At 40.9% G+C, this 15,076-nt stretch overlaps 1 protein-coding gene across 2 annotated transcripts in view; it reads right to left on the bottom strand.

Moving 5' to 3' along the window:
- The window catches only part of EVA1A (eva-1 homolog A, regulator of programmed cell death), an 816,740-nt gene that overhangs the window by 465,411 nt on the left and 336,253 nt on the right, over positions 1–15,076 (bottom strand). The gene's annotated exons all lie outside the window — the stretch shown is intronic.

The raw sequence follows: 15,076 nt of genomic DNA, 5'->3' as shown, positions 1-15,076 counted from the left end.
CCAACCTTTTTGTGTCATGGCACACCTGGCACAGGGTTCACTTCTTTGTGGCACACCAACATCTTCACCATCGTCATTTTCTTTTATGCTCCTCTCCCTCCCCTGGCACTTCATCACCTTCTCTCTCCCACCCTCCAGTATCATCATCACTTCTCTTCCTCTCCCCTGGCATCATCATTACCTTCTCTTCTCTTCTCTCTCCCCCAACCTCTGGCATCATCATTTTCACTCTGCCTTCTACATTGTCTCCTTCAACACCCAGGCATCCTGTTCCCCTCACTTCCCCCATCCCCTGGCAGCATCACTTTCTCTTCCTTTCGCTCTCCCCCATCCTCTGGCATCATCACCTTTTCTTCTCTTCCCTCTCTCCTGCTCCCTGGCATCATCATCTTCCCTCTCCCTTCACCCACTGGCATCATGGGATAGATGGCGATGTCCTTTCGTGGATTACAAACTGGCTAAAAGACAGGAAACAGAGAGTAGGATTAAATGGACAATTTTCTCAGTGGAAGGGAGTGGGCAGTGGAGTGCCTCAGGGATCTGTTCTTGGACCCGTGCTTTTCAATATATTTATAAATGATCTGGAAAGAAATATGACGAGTGAGATAATCCAATTTTCAGATGATACAAAATTGTTCAGAGTAGTTAAATCACAAGCAAAATGTGATAAATTGCAGGAAGAACTTCTGAGACTGGAAAATTGGGCATCCAAATGGCAGATGAAATTTAATGTGGATAAGTGCAAGGTGATGCATATAGGGAAAAATAACCCATGCTATAGTTACACAATGTTAGGTTCCATATTAGGAGCTACCATCCAAGAAAGTGATCTAGGCGTCATAGTGGAAAACACATTGAAATCACAGGTTCAGTGTGCTGCGGCAGTCAAAAAAGCAAACAGAATGTTGGGAATTATTAGGAAGGGAATGGTGAATAAAATGGAAAATGTCATAATGCCTCTGTATCGCTCCATGATGAGACCGCACCTTGAATACTGTGTACAATTCTGGTTGCCTCATCTCAAAAAAGATATAGTTGCAATGGAGAAGGTACCGAGAAGGGCGACCAAAATGATAAAGGGAATGGAACAGTTCCCCTATGAGAAAAGACTAAAGAGGTTAGGACTTTTCAGCTTGGAGAAGAGACGACTGAGGGGGGATTTGCTAGAGGTGGTTAAAATCATGAGAGGTCTAGAATGGGTAAATGTGATTCAGTTATTTACACTTTCGGATAATAGAAAGACTAGAGGGCCCTCCATGAAATTAGCATGTGGCACATTTAAAACTAATCGGAGAAAGTTCTTTTTCACTCAACGCACAATTAAACTCTGGAATTTGTTGCCAGAGGATGTGGTTAGTTCAGTTAATATAGCTGTGTTTAAAAAAGGATTGGATAAGTTCTTGGAGGAGAAGTCCATTACCTGCTATTAATTAAGTTGACTTAGAAAATAGCCACTGCTATTACTAGCAATGGTAACATGAAATAGACTTAGTTTTTGGGTACTTGCCAGGTTTCTTATGGCCTGGATTGGCCACTGTTGGAAACAGGATGGACCCTTGGTCTGACCCAGTATGGCATGTTCTTATGTTCTTATGTAAGGCAAACGTGCAGATGTGATACATTGTATAGTAGGTGGAAACAAAGAAATATTCAAGTTTTGAAAGATTCTATTTTAAATGGTTGCCAAATCAAATAGTGAGAACTATAAGGCAGACAGAAAGACAAAAGAAGCCTTAGAATGAATGGGAAGAAAAATGAATAGTGTAGGTTGTCTGCATATAGCTGCTGACTAACACTGGGGCAGGACATATAGAAGTAGCAGCCATAGCAGATACTACAGAGCCATGTCCCCATTGACAGGAGGAAGAGAGAGCAGTGCTTAAACCCAGACCATCCTGCTGGGCCTCCGACCAAAGGAAGAAAAAGAGCAGTGGCTACAGCCCCAAAAGCCCAGCTCACCGGGCCACCAATAGGAGGAAAAGGAGGAGCAGCACATAAGAGAAAGGAGGGGAGAAGAAGAAAGGAAAACATGAAGAGAAAGGAGGCAGAAAGGGAAGTCAAGAAGGTAAAAGGGAGCAGAAGAGAGGGTGAAGACTCGGTAAGGACAGACCAAGGAGAAAAGAGGTAGAAGAAAGGCATAAGGTAATTCCGAAAAAAATAAAAAACTCCGAACAGTATTGTATCACTCCAATTATTTTTAAAAAAAACTATGTACCGGACCGATATGGCACTTGTGAAAAGTAATGTTTCAGTATCCTTATTTCTATGTGCCTATTATAAACCGTTGTGACAGAAGCTACTTAACGACGGTATAGAAACGACTTAAATAAATAAATAAAGTTTAAAGAATGGATAGGTGAGGAGAAGAACATTGGGTGGGGGGATTGGGGTGAGTGAAACCAACAGTGAGAAAAAGAAGAAAGCAGAAATATACCTACTAGAAGGCAAAAAAAAAAGAGGCAAGCAGACACAAATGTGATTCTAGCAGAGTGGTTTACATTGTATGGTGCCCATGTAAACTGTTGTCAGTGGGCAAAACAAACGAGCACTACATATACAAATGACTGAGCACCGGAGTTCTCTAAATTGCCAAAAATTGGAAGCACCATTAGTTGAGCATTGTACAGAGTTAGGTCATATATTTGAAGATTTATTCTTTTCCATATTGGAAATGTTGTCAACTCCTGAATGGGTTGGTGACCATGATTTGGTATTAATAAAACATGAGCAAAAATGGATCAAGTTAAAAACAGTGTACCCGTTTGGCTTAGACAAAGAAGTTGACTGGTCAGTGTTCTAATAGCTGATGAGGTATTCTCTAACAGGTAGAAAGGTCCCTGCATTTGGGCCTTCACATTTTGGTGGGTGATGGGAGATTGAATGGCTTGTCACCATTTTGAAAAAAAGCTAAGCAGAGCCCAGAGAGGCTGGTTGTCGGTAGGTAGCCCCGGAGTAGCATTTTCTTGATTTTAACTTTAGATACGTATTGGTGATGACTGATTTTTGTGCTTCCTTTTTAGTGATTGGAATTTGCCCCCTGAAAAAGGTGTCTGTTGGCACTGAAACATTGTCAATGTCAGGTTTTGAGTATTTAACTCGGAAGCACTTGAGTTGGGTGAATGGAGTGCTATAAACATAAATAAGCCAACCAAGCTAAGTATAAAAAATAGTTTTCAAAAGAAAAAGATGAATGTTTAAAAATGAAGTAATAGATTTTGAATAAAATGTAAATAGGGAGGTTAGGTAGAAAAGATAAATGAGGTTAACTAGGGTGCTTTTGCTATCATGCAGGCTGAAGCCCATGGCGAGCAAGAGCCTGTGGATTAAAAGGATAAGCACATTTTAAATCCGATACCATTTCCTGATAATTATGTTTTAATATATGAGTGCACATATACATTGTTATAAACTCAGCCTTTTCAAAACCAATTATCATTACCACTTCTCTCACTTTCTGTACCTGATTTTCATGTATGCCTCCTGCTGCTATAAACAAGGTAACATCATAACCTACAAAGCACCGAAGAAGTTCATGCTTCTAAGAAAATGAAATGGCTATTCTCCTGTCACCATTTTATTTCTACTTAAATGAGAACATAAGAACATAAGAATTGCCATACTGGTTCAGACCAAGGGTCCATCAAGCCCAGCATCCTGTTTCCAACAATGGCCAATCCAAGTTACAAATACTTGGCAAGTACCCAAACTTTAAATAAATCTTAAGCTACTATTTCTTATTAATTAATAGCAGTTTATGGATTTATCCTCTAGGAACTTATCCAAACCTTTTTTAAACCCAGTTACACTAACTGCTGTAACCACATCCTCTGGCAATGAATTCAAGAGCTTAACTATGCTCTGAATGAAAAAAAAGATTTTCTTCAATTCATTTCAAATGAGCTACTTGCTAACTTCATGGAGTGCCTCCTAATCCTTCTATTATCTAAGAGAGTAAATAACCAATTTACATTAACTTTTTCAAGTCCTTTCATAATTTTGTAGAACTCTATTATATCCCCCCCTCAGTTGTCTTTTCTCCAAACTGAAAAGCCCTAATTTCCTTAGCCTTACCTCATAGGGCAGCCGTTTTATGCCACTTATGATTTTGGTTGCCCTTCTCTGCACTTTCTCCAACGCAACTATATCTTTTTCGAGATGCGGTGACCAGAATTGCTTGCAGTATTCAAGATGCAGTCTCACCATGGAGCGATATTTATTTATTTATTTAAAATCTTTTCTATACCGTCGTTTAGTAGTGCACCATCACTACGGTTTACAGGGCGGCACGCGTATATGTATTTGATTAAATTCTTACTAAGTGCCAAAACATTTACGGTAGCGCCGGCGCCATTTCTACAACGCACCTGGAGGTCCGAGAGTAAAAGATCACACCGGGACCCTTCCTCTGGACCCAGGTAATTTAAGGCATTTTGGGGGGGTTCGGGAGGGTGGGGGATTTATTTTAAAGGGTCGGGGTGGGTTTTAGGGTAGTTTTAGTGTGCCGGTTTTCCCGCCCTCCCCCTTCCCCTCCCCCCCACTGGACCCCAGGTAATTTAAGGCATTTTGGGGGGTTCGGGAGGGTGGGGGATTTATTTTAAAGGGTCGGGGTGGGTTTTAGGGATGTTTTAGTGTGCCGGTTTTCGATTTACACGATTTACACGATATTTAAAAAACCCAAACTGCGACGATCCGATTCCCTCCCCCTCCCAGCCGAAATCGATCGTTAAGACGATCGATCACACGATTCACATCTCTAGTTAGTAGAGCTCTGTTGGCTGATCTAAGATTTCTCTGTGGGACATGTAAGCGTAGAGCTGTGTTCAACCAGTCTGCTTTTTCTTCGTTAATCAGTTTGTGAATTGTGCATAGAGTTTTATATTGCACTCTTTGTTCTATTGGCAGCCAGTGTAATTCGGCCACTGTTTGAGTGATGTGTTCCCTTTTGTTTTTACCAGTCAGTATTCTGGCAGCCGAGTTTTGTAATATCTGAAGAGGTCTTATTGTTGAGTATGGTAGTCCCAGAAATAGAGTATTGCAGTAGTCTGTGCCTGAGAATATAAGTGCTTGTAAGACTGTTCGGAAGTGCGCTTGGGTTAATAGGGGTTTAAGCCTCCTGAGGACCATTAGTTTGGCGTATCCTTCTCTAGTTTTTTGTAATATGTGTTGCTTCAGGCTGAGTTCCGTGCCTTCTCGGTTAGTACTATTTCTTGATTGTTTAAATTTGATTGGGTTTTTAATTATCTCAGAGCTTTTACGCTCTAGGGGGTAGATTTTTAAAAACAGCGCGATCGCGTACTTTTGTTTGCGCAGCAGGCGCAAACAAAAATACGCTGGATTTTATAAGATACACGCGTAGCCGCGCGTATCTTCTAAAATCCTGGATCAGCGTGCGCAAGGCTGCCGATTTTGGGCAGCCGGCGCAGCCAAGCCGCGCAGCCTGTCTCCGTTCCCTCCGAGGCCGCTCTGAAATCGGAGCGGCCTCGGAGGGAACTTTCTTTCGCCCTCCCCTCACCTTCCCCTCCCTTCCCCTACCTAACCCACCCCCCCAGCCCTATCTAACCCCCCCCCCCCACCTTTATCCACGGATTTACGCCTCCCGGAGGGAGATGTAAATCCACGCGCGCCAGCGGGCTGCTGGCGCGCCGAGACTCAACCCGGGGGCGGTTCTGGAGGGCGCAGCCATGCCCCCAAAACGCCGCGCCCCGCCCCCGAAACGCCGCGTCATCGGGTCCCGCCCCCGACACGCCCCCTTCCAAAATCCCCGGGACCTACGCGCGTCCCGGGGCTCTGCGCGCACCGGCGCGCAAGGCCCTGCTCGCGGAAATCCGGGAGGATTTCCGCGAGCAGGGCTTTTAAAATCCGCCCGTAGGTGTATAAATTCAGTTTTTTCAATGTTAATTACTAGTTCCATTTGGTTTAGTAATTGCTTAATTATGTCTAGGTACATCAATGCTAGGTTTAATGTCTTATCAATTGTGTCCTCTACTGGTAGTATTAATTGGATGTCGTCTGCATATATGTAGTGTATGATACCTAGTCCAGCCAGTAGGTGGCATAGAGGCAGCAAATAGATGTTAAAAATTGTCGCCGAGAGTGCGGATCCCTGAGGTATTCCATTTTTTAGCTCAATTCTGTCTGATATTGTGTTTTTAATCTGAACTTGGAAAAATCTGTTGCTTAGGTAAGATCTGAACCATTTTATTGTTTTGTTTTTTAGGCCTATTTCTTCTAGTCTTTTTAGTAGTGTGTTATGTTTTACTGTGGCGAACGCTGCTGATAAGTCTAGTAGTATCATGATGTAGTGCTTCCCATTATCAAATCCTCGTAGTACGTTGTCAGTTAGAGAGATTAGTAATGTTTCGGTGCTATAGTGTTTTCTAAAGCCGTGCTGTGAGGGGTAAAGTATGTTATTGTTGTCTAAATGCTCAGCTAGTTGTTTTTGTACTGTTTTTTTCAATCAATTTAGCAAGTAGGGGTAGGTTTGAGACAGGTCTGTAGTTACTTAGTATATTTGGATCACTGTTTCTTTTCTTTAATGTGGGTTTGATTATTGCACCTTTAAGAATATCTGGGATTGATCCTTCGTTCAGGGAAAGGTTAATTATATTGGTTATTGTATGGGAAACAGTGTTGGCTAGTTTTTTTATGTCTATGGTAGGAATTGTATCGATTTTATATGGTGCTGGATTTAAATTTTTTAGCATGGATTCAACTTCGATACTTGATACCTCATCGAATGTGGGCCATGGTGTCACATCTCTAGTCTGCATTGTAATTTCCTGTTTTGTTGAATTTGGGATTTTTGCTTTTAGGTTTGTTATTTTGTCTATGAAATAGTGTGCTATTTCGTTACAGTTATTCTCCTCTGGGATTTGTGTTGTTTCTGTTTTATCATTAGTCAGGTTTTTAACAATGTTGAATAGTGTTCTAGGGTTGTTAGCAGATTTTTCAATTTTTCGGCTGAAGAATTGTTTTTTTGCGTCGAGAATTACTTTTTTGTAGTATGCTAATGGTTTTCTGAAATTAGTCAACCTATCTGCTGTTTTTTCTTTTTTCCACTCTTTTTCTTTTTTTGTAAGATTGTGTTTAATTTCTTTTATATTCTTGTTATATCATGGGTTTAGTTGTTTAGGTTTGTGTAGTTGCACTATTTTTGTGGGGTTTATATCATCGGCATTATGAAATCCATCGTTTTATTTGCCATTTCGTTCTTTATAATTCCTAACATTCTGTTTGATTTTTTGATCGCCACTGCACACTGAGCAACGATTTCAATATATTATCCACTATGAAGCCTAGAACTCTTATCTGGGTGGTAACTCCAAAGATAGAGCCTAACACTGTGTAACTACAGCAAGGGTTATTTTTCCCTATATGCATCACTTTGCACTTGTCCACATTAAATTTCATCTGCCATATGGAAGCAAAATCTTCCAGTCTCACAAGGTCCTCCTGCAATTTATTCCATAATCTGCTTAAAATTTAACTACTCTGCATAATTTTATGTCATCTGCAAATTTGATCACCTCACTCGTCGTACCCCTTTCCAGATCGTTTATAAATATATTAAAAAGCACTGGTCCAAGTACAGATCCCTGAGGCACTCTACTGTTTACCTTTTTCCACTGTGAAAGCAGTGGAAAAAGGTACTCTCTGTTTCCTGTCTTTTGACCAGTTTGCAATCCACAAAAGCAGATCACCTCTCATGTGGGACTTTGTCAAATGCCTTCTGAAAATCCAAATACACCACATCTACTGGTTCATCTTTGTCCAGATGTTTATTCACCCCTTCAAAAAAATGTAGGAGATTTGTGAGGTAATCCATGCCTGCTGTGTCCTATTAAACCATGTCTATCTAAATGTTTTGTGATTTATTCTTTATAACAGTTTCCATGATTTTTCCCGGCACTGAAGTCAGGCTCACTGTTCTATAGTTTTCCGGATCACCCCTGGAGCCCTTTTTAAATATTGGGGTTACATTGGCCATCTTTCAATCTTCAGGTAGAATGGATGATTTTAATGATAAGTTACAAATTAATTGAATTAGGTCTGAATTTATTTTTTAGTTCTTTCAGAATCCTGGGGGTATATTGCATCTGGTCCAGGTATGGTACTACTCTTCAGTTTGTCAATCTGGCCTACCACATCTTCCAGGTTCACCTTAATTTGGTACAGTTCATCTGAATCATCACTCTTGAAAACTGTCTCCGGAATGGGTATCTCCCCCAACATCCTCTTCAGTAAACACCGAAGCAAAGAAATCATTTAATCCATCCACGATGGCCTTATCTTCCCTAAGTGCCCCTTTAACCTCTCGATCATCTAACGTTCAAATGACTCCCTCACAGGCTTTCTGCTTCAGATATATTTTTAAAAGTTTTTATTGTGAGTTTTTGCCTCTATGGCCAATTTCTTTCAAATTATCTCTTAGTCTGTCTTATCAATGTCTCAAATTTAACTTGCCAATGCTTTTCCTTAATCCTATTTTCTTCTGATGGCTCCTTCTTCCAATTTTTGAATGAAGATCTTTTGGCTAAATTAGCCTCTTTCACCTCAATTTTTAGCTATGCTAGCAACCATTTGACCTTTCTTCCACCTTTCTTAATGCAAGGAATACATATGGACCATGCTTCTAGGATGGTATTTTTTAACAACGTACCACAAATATAAGAGAGGTCACAAATCTTTATTAACAAATTTCTCACCAAATCACATTAAAACTGTGTCATGAAACTCAACACTCACTCATTCACACATTCACATGTATTAAAATTAAACACAACAGTGCTGGAACAGGATCAAAATAGATTTTCATAATACAACAGGGCACATGTGTATATAAACCCTGTGGCTTATAACGCCACTTACAACCTTAAAAATACCATTGTTTAACTCTCTATTTAACAATATGTTTCTTCCTTCACCACTCTATTTTATTATAACTTCTATACTGTTGCTTTGATCTTATATCACCATTGCACATGAATCTCTGCTGTTCAAACCCACTTAGGTTTGCATTCTCCTAAAACTCCTGCTCATCTTTTTTTTTTTTTAACATTCCACTTTTTGCAGCGTTTCAAAGTGGATTACATTCAGGTACTGTAGGTATTTCCCTATCCCCAGAGGGCTCACAATCTAAGTTTGTACCTGAGGCAATGGAGGGTAAAGTGACTTGCCCAAGATCACAAGGAGCAGCAGTGGGACTCAAACCTGGTCTTCTGGTTTTTAGCTCACTGCTAAAAACTGCTCTAACCACTAGGCTACTCCTCCACTCTTTGTTCTTTCTTCAGTTCCTCTACTGTGTGTCTCTTCTTTCACAGAAGCTGGGTACAAGAATTGCCTTTCGCTATAACGTTACCCCTACAAGAGGCCCTTGTTTCTCTGTCACCAGCTTCATCAGGGGGATTTTTCACCATCTGAGGAAACAACCCATAAACTCTCACCATGTGCATAAACCCTAAAACTTGAGTGTAAAGACAAACTGTACACACTCCTTTCTCACACTTACCAACTTTTTCTCCAATTTTTTACTTCAATTTTTTACTTTAAACGGACCCACCGCACAATCCCAAAGATGGACCAGACTTTAACCTGTCCCAGCACTGTTGTGTTTAATTTTAATATGTGTGAATGAGTGAGGGTTGAGTTTCATGACACACTTTTAATGTGATTTGGTGAGAATTTTGTTAATAAAGATTTGTGACTTCTCTTATATTTGTGTGTAGATTATGCCATTGTTGAGAGAGTGGTGAAATATCACCCGACGTGTATTTTTTAACCATGTTCACAACTTTAGCACACTTTTTACCTTTGTAGCTGCACCTTTCAATTTGTTTTTCACATTTTGTCAAAGTTTCCCTTTTGAAAGTTTAGTGCTACAGCCATGAATTTACTTACTGTCCTCTTTCCAGTCATTAATTCAAATTTGATAATATTATGATCTCTATTACCAAGTGGCCCCACCACTGTTACCTCTCTCACCAAATCCTGCGCTCCACTGAAAATTAGAACTAAAATTGCTCCCTCTCTCATCAGTTCCTGAACCAATTGCTCCATAGAACTGTCATTTATTCCATCCAGGAACTTTCTCTCTCTAGAATGTTCTGATGTTTCACTTACCCAGTCAATATTGGGGTAACTGAAATCTCAAGAAAAATGTTGTATCTCAATTTTTTGTTGGTTTTTTTTTGGTGCTATAAATTTCTTTGCTTCTTTTTTTTTATTTATTATTTATTGAATTTTTAATACAATACAAGAAATCTTGTGTGAAATCAATAAAGCTTTACATAAACAAAACAAAAAGAAGAATATTTTCTTCACCAGGGAATGAAAAGAGAAGCTTTATATCTTAAGTCCTCAATATTAGGAGGATCCAAAACACAACTTTAAGAAATTAGTACAAACAAATATAAACTATATGGCAATTTAACAATTAGGGTGTATTAGCACATATATTATTGAGGGACCTTTCTTTTCAAGATACTACGGTTCTGGAATTTCCACAGAGTTAGGAAGAGGAATTTTTCCAGCAAGAAACTGAGACAGTTGGGGGGGATCAAAAAATATATATGAAACATTCTGGTATTTGACCAGACATTTACACGGAAATTTCAAAATAAAAAGCCCCCCAATCTGTTGTACAGCTGTTCTCAATACTAAAAACTGTTTACGTCTTTTTTGTGTCTGACGAGATACATCCGGAAACATATTTATCTTAAATTGCATAAACAGTTCTAATCTATGCCTAAAGAACAATCTCAGTAGCCAATCTCTATCTGGCTCTAAGACAAGAGATACAATTAAGGTAGCTGGGACAGCAATGTCAGAGTCAGAAGTCTCAATAATTGCAGTTAAATCCAATGGTGGAGTCTCAGTTGATTGTATAATATCTAAACCTTCTCTCTGTGCATTAGATACCCTCCTAAAGGGTGGTAAATAAAAAACTTTAGCAATTGGAGGTATGGCGTTCTCCGGTATTTTTTAAATTTCAGTTAGATACCTTTTGAACATATCCTTAGGATTAACTAGTGGAACTTTAGGGAAATTTATAATTCTCAGATTTTTATTTCTAACAGTATTTTCTAATGATTCCACTTTTAACGCTAGATTAACATTATCCTTAATCAATGCATCTTGCGATTGCTGCATTGCATTCACTTGTACTCGAACGTTTAACATTTGTTGATTCAAATCAATAGTAGAATGCTCCATAACAGCAACTTTATGACCCATCTCATTATACCTCTTAACTATGGGGGTTAACTGCTGTGTTAAAGAGCTCCGCAACTCTGCTATTGCTTCCCATATCGAAAGCAATGAAATCTCTCCTGGTCTTTGAACTGGAGGCAGCTCTGGTATTTGTAATTCAGGCCATGTTATTTCCTGTATCTCACCCTCTATGATTAATCCTTCTCCGCCTTGAGCATTCCTCCCACCATACCTCTCGAGATGATTAATGGGTTATCAGCTTTTTCATTCACCCCGCTGTTCCCAAACTGATTCGCCGATGTAACATCCAAGGTCCTCGGCGTCTCCACAGCTCTCGGGGTGCTTACTTCAGCTGCTGGATTTTGGGGAGGCGATCCTCTTACCGGGCTTAAAGGTGACATAGAGCCTAAAATGGAGGGGAGCTCAACTTCTCCTCCTCCTCCTCCATCTAACGGCTGGCTCACCGGTATAGGGCTACTACGGGCATCGTGGGCGTCCATGGGGCCGGAAATTTGTGCCGAGGGGGTCGTTGGGAAAGGCGCCCTTGGTTTCCTTTTCCTCCCCATATACAACAAAGTCAAATGTCAAATGTCAAATGAAATGCGCTCAAGACTCAACTCTGAGCGCGACAGCAGGATAGAACAGCCAACACGTACCTCCTAATTGTCGGCCCTTTTGGATCCTCACTATGGCGAATTGTGTGGACCACTGATATTCTTCCGCCCTCCGCGTCCTGCGCTGGACTAAGCCGGAACAAGCCGGCGCGCCCCTTAGGGCGCGCGGCTTGGCGGCGCGCCGGCAGCTGTGGTGCGCCGGTCTAGCGCTGATTTTGTAGGCGCCTGTGCCCCTTCCGCTGACATCAGGGTCGTCGGGGGCGGAGTTCAGATGTTCCGCTGGCTCACAGGTAAAGGCTTGGTGTCTCACCCGGCAGGGCAAACAGCTTAGCGTTGGTTCCTCTGTCTCCCAGTAAGTTTTTCAGCATCCACACCACCGCACTGAAGAGTTTACTAGCGCCGCTTTTGTAGGCGCCTGTGCCCCTTCCGCTGACGTCAGGGTCGTCGGGGGCGGAGTTCAGATGTTCCGCTGGCTCACAGGTAAAGGCTTGGTGTCTCACCCGGCAGGGCAAACAGCTTAGCATTGGTTCCTCTGTCTCCCAGTAAGTCTTTCAGCGTCCACACCACCGCCTTTGCTTCTTAAACTTAACATTTACACACACATCATTTGTGAATTTGGGACCTTCATAACACCCATGGTGCTGCAAGTATGCACTTGTGTTTCGTACCTATGTGGATCCTTTTTAATCATAGGTCCATTAGTCTAATTCTTGCATAGAAATTTTTAAATTTTTTGCATTTTTCTTAAAATCCAAGGAATTGTACTTCCCTGTATTCTTTGTCGGAGTCAGAGGTCCTTCTGATCATTGTTCAGTGGATAAAAAGACACGTTTTTTATTAGTAATTGAAATCTCCCATTATTACCAATTCGGTTAGCTTCCCTATTTTCTCTTAGCATTTTACTGTCTGCCTCACCATCTTAGCCAGGTGGATGCCAGTATATTCCTATCATTATATTCTTCCCCAACTTTGCAAAGGATTTCTACCTATAAAGATTCGATTATGCATTTAGTTTCATGCAGGATCTTTATCCTGTTGGACTCTGCAATCCTTGACATAAAGCGCCATGCCACCACCAAGATCCTCCTCTCTATCATTGCAATATAATTTGCACCCTGGTATAGCAATATCCCATTGTTTATCCTCTTTAAACTATGTCTCTGAGATGCCAATTAAGTCCATGTAATCAATCACTGCTATACACTCTAATTCTCCAATCTTACTTCTTAGACTTCTGGCATTAGCATACAAACATTTCAAAGCGTGCTTTTGTTTGTATTAACATTTTTCTTTTCAGTTGACATGGATAAATTGGAATCTTTTAGCTCAGGAGAGTTTTTAATTATAGGCACTTGGACTACTTTTCTTATTATTGGAACATCTCTGTTGGGATGTCCTAACTCTAATGCTCTATTAGTATCCTTCGAAGGTACCTCCCTCCGATCCATGCATTGCTGAGCGATTGTAGGCTTTCCCCTTTGATTTAGTTTAAAAGCTGCTCTATCTCCTTTTTAAAGGTTAACACCAGCAGCCTGGTTCCACCCTGGTTAAGATGGAGTCCATCCCTTCAGAAAAGAGTCCCCCTTCCCCAAAAGGTTCCCCAGTTTCTTACAAAACTGAATCCCTCTTCCTTGCACCATCATCTCATCCACACATTGAGACTCCGGGGTTCTGCCTGCCTCTGTGGACCTACGCATGGAACAGGGAGAATGTCAGAGAATGCTACCCTGGAGGTTCTGGATTTCAGCTTTCTATCTAAGAGCCTAAATTTGGTTTCCAGAACCTCCCTCCCACATTTTCATATGTTGTTGGTGCCCACAAGTACCACAACAGCCAGCTCTTCCCCTGCACTGTCTAGGTGACACATGAGGTCCTTCACCTTCACACCAGTTAGTCATGTTACCAAGCGATCCTCATGCCCACCAGCCAACCAGCTGTCTACATTCATAGTAATTGAATCACCACTATGATGGCTGACCTAACCCTTCTCTCCTGGGCAGTAGCCCTGGGAGACATATCCTCGGTGCAAGAGGAAAATGCACCACCTGAGAGCAGATCCTTGCTGAAGGATCATTTCCTGCTGCACCAGGTTGATGCTCTCCGATCATGAGACCTTCATGATCGGACCTTCATGAGTTGGAACTTGGCTACGATGCCCTGATGGTCTCATCTATATACCTCTGTCTGCTTCATCTCCTCCAGGTCTGCCACTCTAGCCTCCAGAGATCGGACTCATTCTCTGAGAGACAGGAGCTCTTTGCATCGGATGCGCAAGCACAATTTCTCACCGGCGGGTAAAAAATCATACATGTGACACTCGATGCAGAAGACTGGAAGGCCCCCCCTCTTGCTGCTAACCTGCTGCCTTCATCTTAAATTTGTTCAGTTCCTAGTTAAATTTTAGGTTGCTATGGGAGAAGGACTGCATTCAATTAGAGTCCTTTAAATGTATTAGCATATTCACTATATATCTGATAGTGACCTACAAGGGAATGATTAAACTTTTGATAAGGTGTGGGGAATTTCTGAATTTAAGTTAAAAGGCTGATTATTTTTTTATTATTGTTATTATTTTTTTTTTTAGTGTAAAAATATCTCCTGCCTATAAATTAAAGGATGAGCTAGCGGTGGGTGGGAGAGTTGGGAAATGCAAACACACAAACTTCTGTATTTTGGCTGCCTTTCTGACATTTTCATCAAACAAGTCGTCAAAAAATTAGCAAACTCTCCTTGAGACCTAAAACAGCAGCTAAAGATTAGTATTTTTTATGCTTTGTGGTTGATAGTACTTTCCTATTTATCTAGTGGAACATAAATAATTTCTCACTGGAAACATGCAACAATTTACATGATCAATGCAACTGTTCTGTGAGACACGCAAGCTGTGCAGCATTCTCAACTCAGGCAAAGATTATTGCTCCACAACTGATTTCTTTTGTACTTAACATAGCTCTGAACTTGCATGAAAGAACAGGTTCCTAACTTGTTATGCTTAAAATTATCCAGGGACTGGCTTCTTGCTTGTTCCAGTTAATTACCATGAAAAAGGAAGGTGCTGATTTTGTTACAATTTCTCATTACTCTTTACTCAATAGGATGGGAAGGGGAAGGGAGAGGGCGGTTCCAATGCCATTTTGAAGAATTGCAAACAAACTATTTTATAAAACAATCAAAACCATTTGTTACAATCAGACTGTCAACTATAACACAGCCTAAATCTTCAGTGTATAAAAGTAGAACAACTGTGTACAATG

The sequence above is a fragment of the Rhinatrema bivittatum genome, chromosome 3, assembly GCF_901001135.1.
Source record: "Rhinatrema bivittatum chromosome 3, aRhiBiv1.1, whole genome shotgun sequence".
NCBI classification, from domain to species: Eukaryota; Metazoa; Chordata; class Amphibia; order Gymnophiona; family Rhinatrematidae; genus Rhinatrema; species Rhinatrema bivittatum.
Note: the sequence above shows the minus strand (reverse complement) of the source record. Positions and strands in the feature narration are given on the sequence as shown.